The 6,539-nt window shown below is 46.9% G+C and overlaps 1 long non-coding RNA gene across 3 annotated transcripts; it reads left to right on the top strand.

Moving 5' to 3' along the window:
* The first annotated feature begins 2,167 nt into the window (after positions 1–2,167).
* On the top strand, positions 2,168–6,335 carry LOC125612714. 3 transcript variants are annotated; one of them, XR_007343186.1, is made up of 4 exons: positions 2,168–2,523; positions 3,953–4,544; positions 4,688–4,772; positions 4,882–6,335. It is a non-coding gene; the product is annotated as an uncharacterized LOC125612714 (long non-coding RNA). The 3 variants fall into 3 exon arrangements; XR_007343187.1 differs by having other exon boundaries at positions 2,168–4,449; XR_007343185.1 differs by having other exon boundaries at positions 2,168–4,544.
* Positions 6,336–6,539: the final 204 nt, after the last annotated feature.

Below are 6,539 nucleotides of genomic sequence, written 5' to 3'. Positions count from 1 at the left end.
AAAGGGGGGGGGGGGAGCAGATTATCATTTACATCTAATCACAGTGATTTTCTCTTGTATTAAGGGTATGTCAGTATCACCTGCTTGAACATGTATAATTTGGAATTATACATGTATAATTTGGAATTATAATTTGGAACAGTATAATTTGGCTTAAAAAAATTCAAAGCAGCCAAATTGATTTGGTCACTTGTCTAGGCCTTTTGGCCTGGAAAAATGCACTCTTTGTTTATACTGATGTCGCCCCCCCCCGCCTGTTTTTTAGTTGTTGATGGACAGCATGCCTTTAATATTTATTTTTATGCAGTGCCTAGGATCAAACAGTGCCTCACACATGCTAGGCAAGTGCTCTGCCATTGAGCTACAGCCCCAGCCCTATAGTGAGTGACCATTTTGAAAAGGTAGAGCAGAGCAGCCAGGGAAGTACCAACTTCATGTTGACCTACATAAAACAAAGCTTATTTAAATTGTATATCTTCTAGCAAAAGAACAGAACAAGTAATTAGTGGTTTTACTAAGCTACTTAAACTTAGGCCCAGTCAGATCTGCAGTTAGACTTCCCAGTGGATTGTTTTCTTGGTTTAAAAAAAAACAAAAACAAAAACCCAGGTTGCCTGTCTACCCATCCCCCCTTGGTTCCAAAAGGGCTCACAAGCCACCCAGTATGATTTACCTCAGCCTCTGTCATGCCTTCAAATGAGTGTTCCAGATCAAGTCAATTTGCTATGGAGGAAGTTAGCTGTTTAATACCAAAGGAGTCTGGCTCCTAATACCCTAGCTAAATCTGCCTACTGGTAGCTTTATGTACTTAATCTCTTGGTGGTATTTTCAGATAGTTGTGTTCATGCGTTCATCTTAATTCACTTCGGTTTTTTTGCTGCGTACATCTGTCTTCATGGGTAGGTGTCTACATACCATAGTATGGCATGCAGCATGTTGAATTTAAATGATCTTGGAAGTAAGGTCATGATTAGAAACCTTTGCCTATGAATCAGGTTTCTCACTGATAACTGGCAGGGTTCCAGAAGCATGAGTGTCTTCTGTGAAGACTGGGAACATGAGGGGAGCCATGTTTCTTCTCTGCAATCCCCAGCAGTTATTTTGATCAGTGCCAATTCTGGTGTGCCAATATCTGAAGCCAGATAACCTGTATTGAAGATTCCACTCCATGTTATTACATTAGTTCTACCATCTTGTGTTGTAGTTTGAGGGATAATGGCTACAGTAAGCTTTCCTTCACTATTTAGGAATCCTGAAATTGAGCAAGTCAGGATGAGCCTGAGCACTGTTGGGTGGTGGGCTGGGTTTGTGGCTCAGTGGTAGAGCGCTTCCCCAACTTTTGCAAGGCACTGGGTTCTATTCGCAGCACCACATATGAGTAAAATAAAGGTCCACTGGCAACTAAACAGTATTTAAAAAAAAAAAACTGGAAATGGGAAGTTGGGGGCATGAAGAGAAAATGCTATGCAATCATACTGTATAAATATTTTTTTAAACAGCACCATCTCCAAGTGTATACACAATATGATTATGACTTGGCACAGTTTTTAAAGGTGAAAAAGGCTAGTTGCTAGTTCAGTAATAAAAGATCTGGTACATAAAAGGAGCTGTATTCTACCTGCTACAGACTGCATTTTACACCTCCAGTTAGGACGGAAACAAGCCACAAGGAGGGAATACCCACCCAAATTAATACTGAAAAGAACTAAATTTCACTTCTTATAATGCTTATAATTGCTTCACCTGGAATTAGAATATAACTAAGGACAACTAAAATAGCGCAAACAATAAAATAGTCATTTTGCTGACATTCCATAAAATTGTCAGTTTTAAGCTCAGTTCAGAGGCTATTAAAAAAATATACTAGACCTAGTAAAGTGCCTCCATTCATAAAACGAAACACCCAAGATTAGAGATAATTTCATACCGACGCGCATCTAAAATAGGTCGACGTATACAGTAAATAAACAGCGTCTCTCGGCTGCCATATTCAATTAGTGAAATACACATCCAGCCTTCTTCGCAGTCCTGGATGTGTGCAAACTAGAAACAGTCCCCCTCATCCACCTCCATGAAAAAAAAAAAAAAAAAAAAAAAAATCAGCGTCTAGTCTCAATCTGCTTGACAGAAGTACTCCCGCACAGCCGACTTCACGACGTTNGGCTGCGGACCGGAGCCCCAGCGCCACGGGCGCCGCTCCCGATGCTGATTGGTGGCGGCTGGGGAGGGGGCGTGCGCGGCACGCGCAGCGGGGAGGTGAGGGAAAGTAGGGGAGAGCCGACCCAGGCGGAGGCTCGCCTTGATTCCAGAGCTGGACCCTGGGCTGGAACAGGTGATCAGGCCTGGGCCTCCCTGGGTCTGGTGGTGAGGGTCGCCGAAGACAGGGTTCGGGATGGCGGGCGGGGGATGCCCCAGGGTTTACTCACCCACCTTCCAGCCTAGGATGGCCCTGGGCTGCCGACTGAGAAGCCCTCTTTTTGCCTCCTAGCTTCTCGCCAACGTGCGCAAGAAAAGCCGTGGAAGGTAGGACACGGGGGAGATCTCAGGATGCACCTCTTACATCGTAGCCGCCCAGCGACCCAGTAACTTTGATCGCACAGGGCTCGGGAACGTTTTCTGGCAAATGAAATACTCACAAACCTCCAAGGCTCAGAGAGCTTTCGGTTTTAGTAAATAGCGGAGGTGCGCTGGAATTTCCCACAGGACTAGAGCCTTCCTACAGGTGTTCAGTCTGGGGCCATTCGCTGGTGACTTAGGTTGGAGTGAGGGCAGGGCCAGAAAATCGTCTCATCCGTCACAGAGGTTAGGACAGTGATGATGATGATGGGTGTGAAGCCTCTCTCCCCTGGGGGGTCTGGATTGATTGAAATCTAGGGTGTATGCAATTTGAAAAATAGCATATCCAACATTATAATTTAATGCTTTGAGGCAAATAAGATTTTTATTTGTAAAAACATTGGAGAACAAAATGTAGATACTTTTTGATTGACTGATAGGATGACAGGTTGTCTTGCCTTTCCCAGGAAGAGGTAATTTTTTTCCCCCTTTAAGATCAAAAGAAGGAAAGTTTTGAGGCACTGAGGGCTCTTCTAGGATGTGACCTAGATATTGCACAGTAAAATGCATGCTCTGGGCCAGTGGCAGGTCAAGGCTTTCCTTCCCCGGCTCTGGACCGTGCAGTGGGTATTGAAACTAAGAGATGGGATCCCTGAGGTCGGAAGCCCTGGTTAGGCCCGAAGTCACACTTCCAGGTCTGGCTGTACCCTTCAGGTTTAGGATGGCCTGGCAGAGGATGCTAATGTTGGCCTGGGCTGACATTAAAATGAATGAGTGGGTGAATCAGTGTTAGTGGTGGAAGAGGTCTTTGGACTCATTACTACTAGTCTTTACAGATGAAGAAAATGAGCTTCTGAAGAGAAAGACTTTTTTGAGGTTACACAGTTAACTGTGTGACAGCCACCACCAGGACTGGGGCCCAATCTCTCTTGACCCTGTGGCTTCCCCACCATACCATGTCTAGAAGATATTTCAAGAGATGGAATTGGTACATGCATGGACAGAATTCAAATGCAGAGCAAGGGAAGGTGGAAAGAGTAATGAGATGGTCTGATGTGCCTGTGGCTTGGGCCCCTACCTGCAGGAAGCAATCCAAGGCCTGCTGGCAGGCACAGGGAAGGACTTGAGGCAGTAAAGTGGTGCCTGTTCTGATCACCTGTTGGGTTAGGGCTCTTAGCCCCGGACAAAAGGTGATATGAGACCTGCAACCAGGCAGTAGTACAATCCACTTGCCCATACAGTTCCTCATTCAAGTTTGTGTTGGCACTCAAGTTAAAAAGTCATCCTTTATTTCTTCCCCCTCTTCCACCAAAAATAAATAGAAGAGCCAAGTGCTCTGGGACTCCCACAGAAGCCTGGCAGGTTTGCTGACACTGAATTTGAGCTCTTCTTGCAGGCCCCAGAGTGGTATGAAGATTATTATTCTATAAATGGAAAATTCCACCGTGATCCTGCACCTGCATATCTCCAAGGGATGCAGACTTTTTGAGCTCTGAAGAGTGGGAACCATCATTCTGAGAAAAAGTTCAGCAAGGAAAGTTTAAAACTACTGTGTCTGCTCCCTCTGGGTCAGGCCCAACGAAGGAAGGCAAACAAACGGAGACCTTCTTTCTTGCCCCACATAGTTCTTATGTAATGGAATGAGGAGAATAAGAACTTGGATATTAACTTGAATAAGAACAAATGCCTTGCTGGGGACTTGCAGCCTGAGTGAGTGGGCAGTGATGACAGGACAGAGATGCCCCAGAAGGAAGTGGAAGGAACAAGTGTGTTCTGGAGTCTGGCCACGTGCTATTTCCGTGGCTGCTCACCTTGCTCGTTGTCACCGTTGCCCGCTGTCAAGCAGGCATTTGGCCCAAAAGGAAAGTCTGAAAGTGGAAGCGAAGCATAAAGGTGTTTGTCATGGGCGCATGCTGGGCATAGTACCCTGGAAGCCTTTGCTGTTAGTCACCATAGAAGGGGCAAAGTGGCAGCTGCTCCAGCTCTGGGTAAAATAAATGGTTACTTTTGTCACCAAGCACAGTCCTCAGCCTGGCAGTGAGCTTGCCAGCTCTTTGAGGTGGGAGGACTGACTTGAGAGTGGCTCTTAGTACTTCCCATGAAGTCTGACTGTCTTTTGTTCTCTTTCTAGGAGTCTGGAACAAAACAGGTGGAAGTAGCCAGGGTGTGGACATTTCTCCAGAGGACACCCTCAGACAGTCAAGGCAAGAAGACGGGTGGGCATCAGGCCTCATCTTAGCAGTCAGGGGTGTTGCTCAGTTTCCTATGGGTGGTGGTGGTGGGGCTGCCTGGGCTCTGCATTCTCACCTCTCTGCATGTCCCCAGCCAGGGCTGTTTCCTTTGCTGGCAGAAGAGCTGAACCCTGAGAGACTGCACACAGGCCTTGTGCTCTTCAGAAGCATGAAGTCAGCCCTGCGGAATGAGGCAGCTTGGCTGGTGTCCAGCAGCTCTAGAGGTTCTGTTTGTCGGGCTCTGGGTTCTTGCTGGCCTGCTTGCCAAGCTTTTGCAAGGGGCCAGAAGTGCTTTAGTTGCCCCAGCTGTGGGGTTGCAGGGGTGAGGAGGGGCTGGCATGGGGGGGATCTTGCCTGCAGAGTGTTGACTCTGTCCATGTCATGCCTCTGGAAGCATCCCTTGCTGAAATGGGGAGCTTGCTGGGCCAGGTTGCAAAGACACAGGTGGCCTTGGATGAGGAACCTAACGCCTCTGAGCCACAGCTCTTTCCTCTGAAAAGTGAAGGGACTCCTCATGTAAAGTGGCAGCCGCTTACAGGTTTAAGACAAGCAGAAAACATCTCATTTCCCCTGGTCACAGTCGGGGTAAGAAGAGGGCTGCTGACCCAGTCCTGGGGTGACTTGGTGACTGTTTGCACAAGATAACTCAGCATACTGGAAGCGTACACTTCCTTGTTTGAGCCACTTGGAGCTGGGTATTCTTGTAGCTGACTCGGTTGACAAAATTGCCTGTGTGTAGACAAGGTCTCAAAGGGATAGGGGGGATTGAGGGCAGGTGCTTTAGGGTATCACTTTCCCCTGCCTGTGGGCTAAAGGCTCCCAGCTGATAGGAATAATTCCTCTACGTGTCTCTCCAGCGGCTCCCACCTCGCCCAGCTGCCCTGTAGGGCTAGGGCTGATTCGATCTGCTACTGCAGAGACTCCTGCTGCTAAGAAGTAGCAGGGCTGAGACTTGCACCTTTGTTGTTCTCACTCCAAGCTGGGTGTGTGCCTCTTCAGATGCACCAGGTCGTTCTTGGGGTAGCTGAGTTTCTGCTAGGGGGGTTGGAAAGGCCAGCAGTGCACAGCAGTGGGAAGGGACAGAGCAAGTACCACTTGGGGCAAAATGGGTACATCACATACCATGTCAGATGTCCCCCAAACAAAATCAAGTCCATTTAAAAGCACTCTAGTGGGGCACGGTGGCACATTCCTTTAATCCCAGCAATTTGGAGGCTAGGGCAGGAGGGTTACAAGCTCAAGGCTAGTCTGGACAATTTAGTGAGACTTTGTTTCAAAATAAAAAGGGTTGGGGGTGTAGCTCAGCAGCAGAGCACTTGCCTAGACTGTGGGAGTCTCTGGATCTGATCTCCAGCATGGCCAAAAACCAAATAAAAAATAAATAAATTTACCATATGACCTGTACTCTTAGAGCATGTATGTGCCCAAGAGAAATGAAAACAGAGGTCCAAAGCCTAGTACACCAGTATTCTTAGCAGTATCATTCATAATAGCCTGAAAATAATCCACCAACTGATGAATAAACAAAGTGTGGTATATCCACAGAATGAACCACTACTCCTCAGCAATAAAAAGGGAAAACCTATGGGTATATACAACAGGATGGATGACACTCAAAAACATGCTAAGCGAAAGAAGCCAGACACAAAAGATATTGTACAGTTCCACTTGTATGAGATTTCTAGAAAAGATAGTGGTATAGAGTTTGGAAGCAGATTAGCAGTTGCTTGGGGATATTCACGGTGGGTGGGT

This window comes from Marmota marmota, unplaced genomic scaffold (genome assembly GCF_001458135.2).
Source record: "Marmota marmota marmota unplaced genomic scaffold, marMar, whole genome shotgun sequence".
Taxonomy (NCBI): Eukaryota; Metazoa; Chordata; class Mammalia; order Rodentia; family Sciuridae; genus Marmota; species Marmota marmota.
The sequence above is the reverse complement of the archived record's forward strand: the minus strand, read 5'-3'. Positions and strand labels throughout refer to the sequence as shown.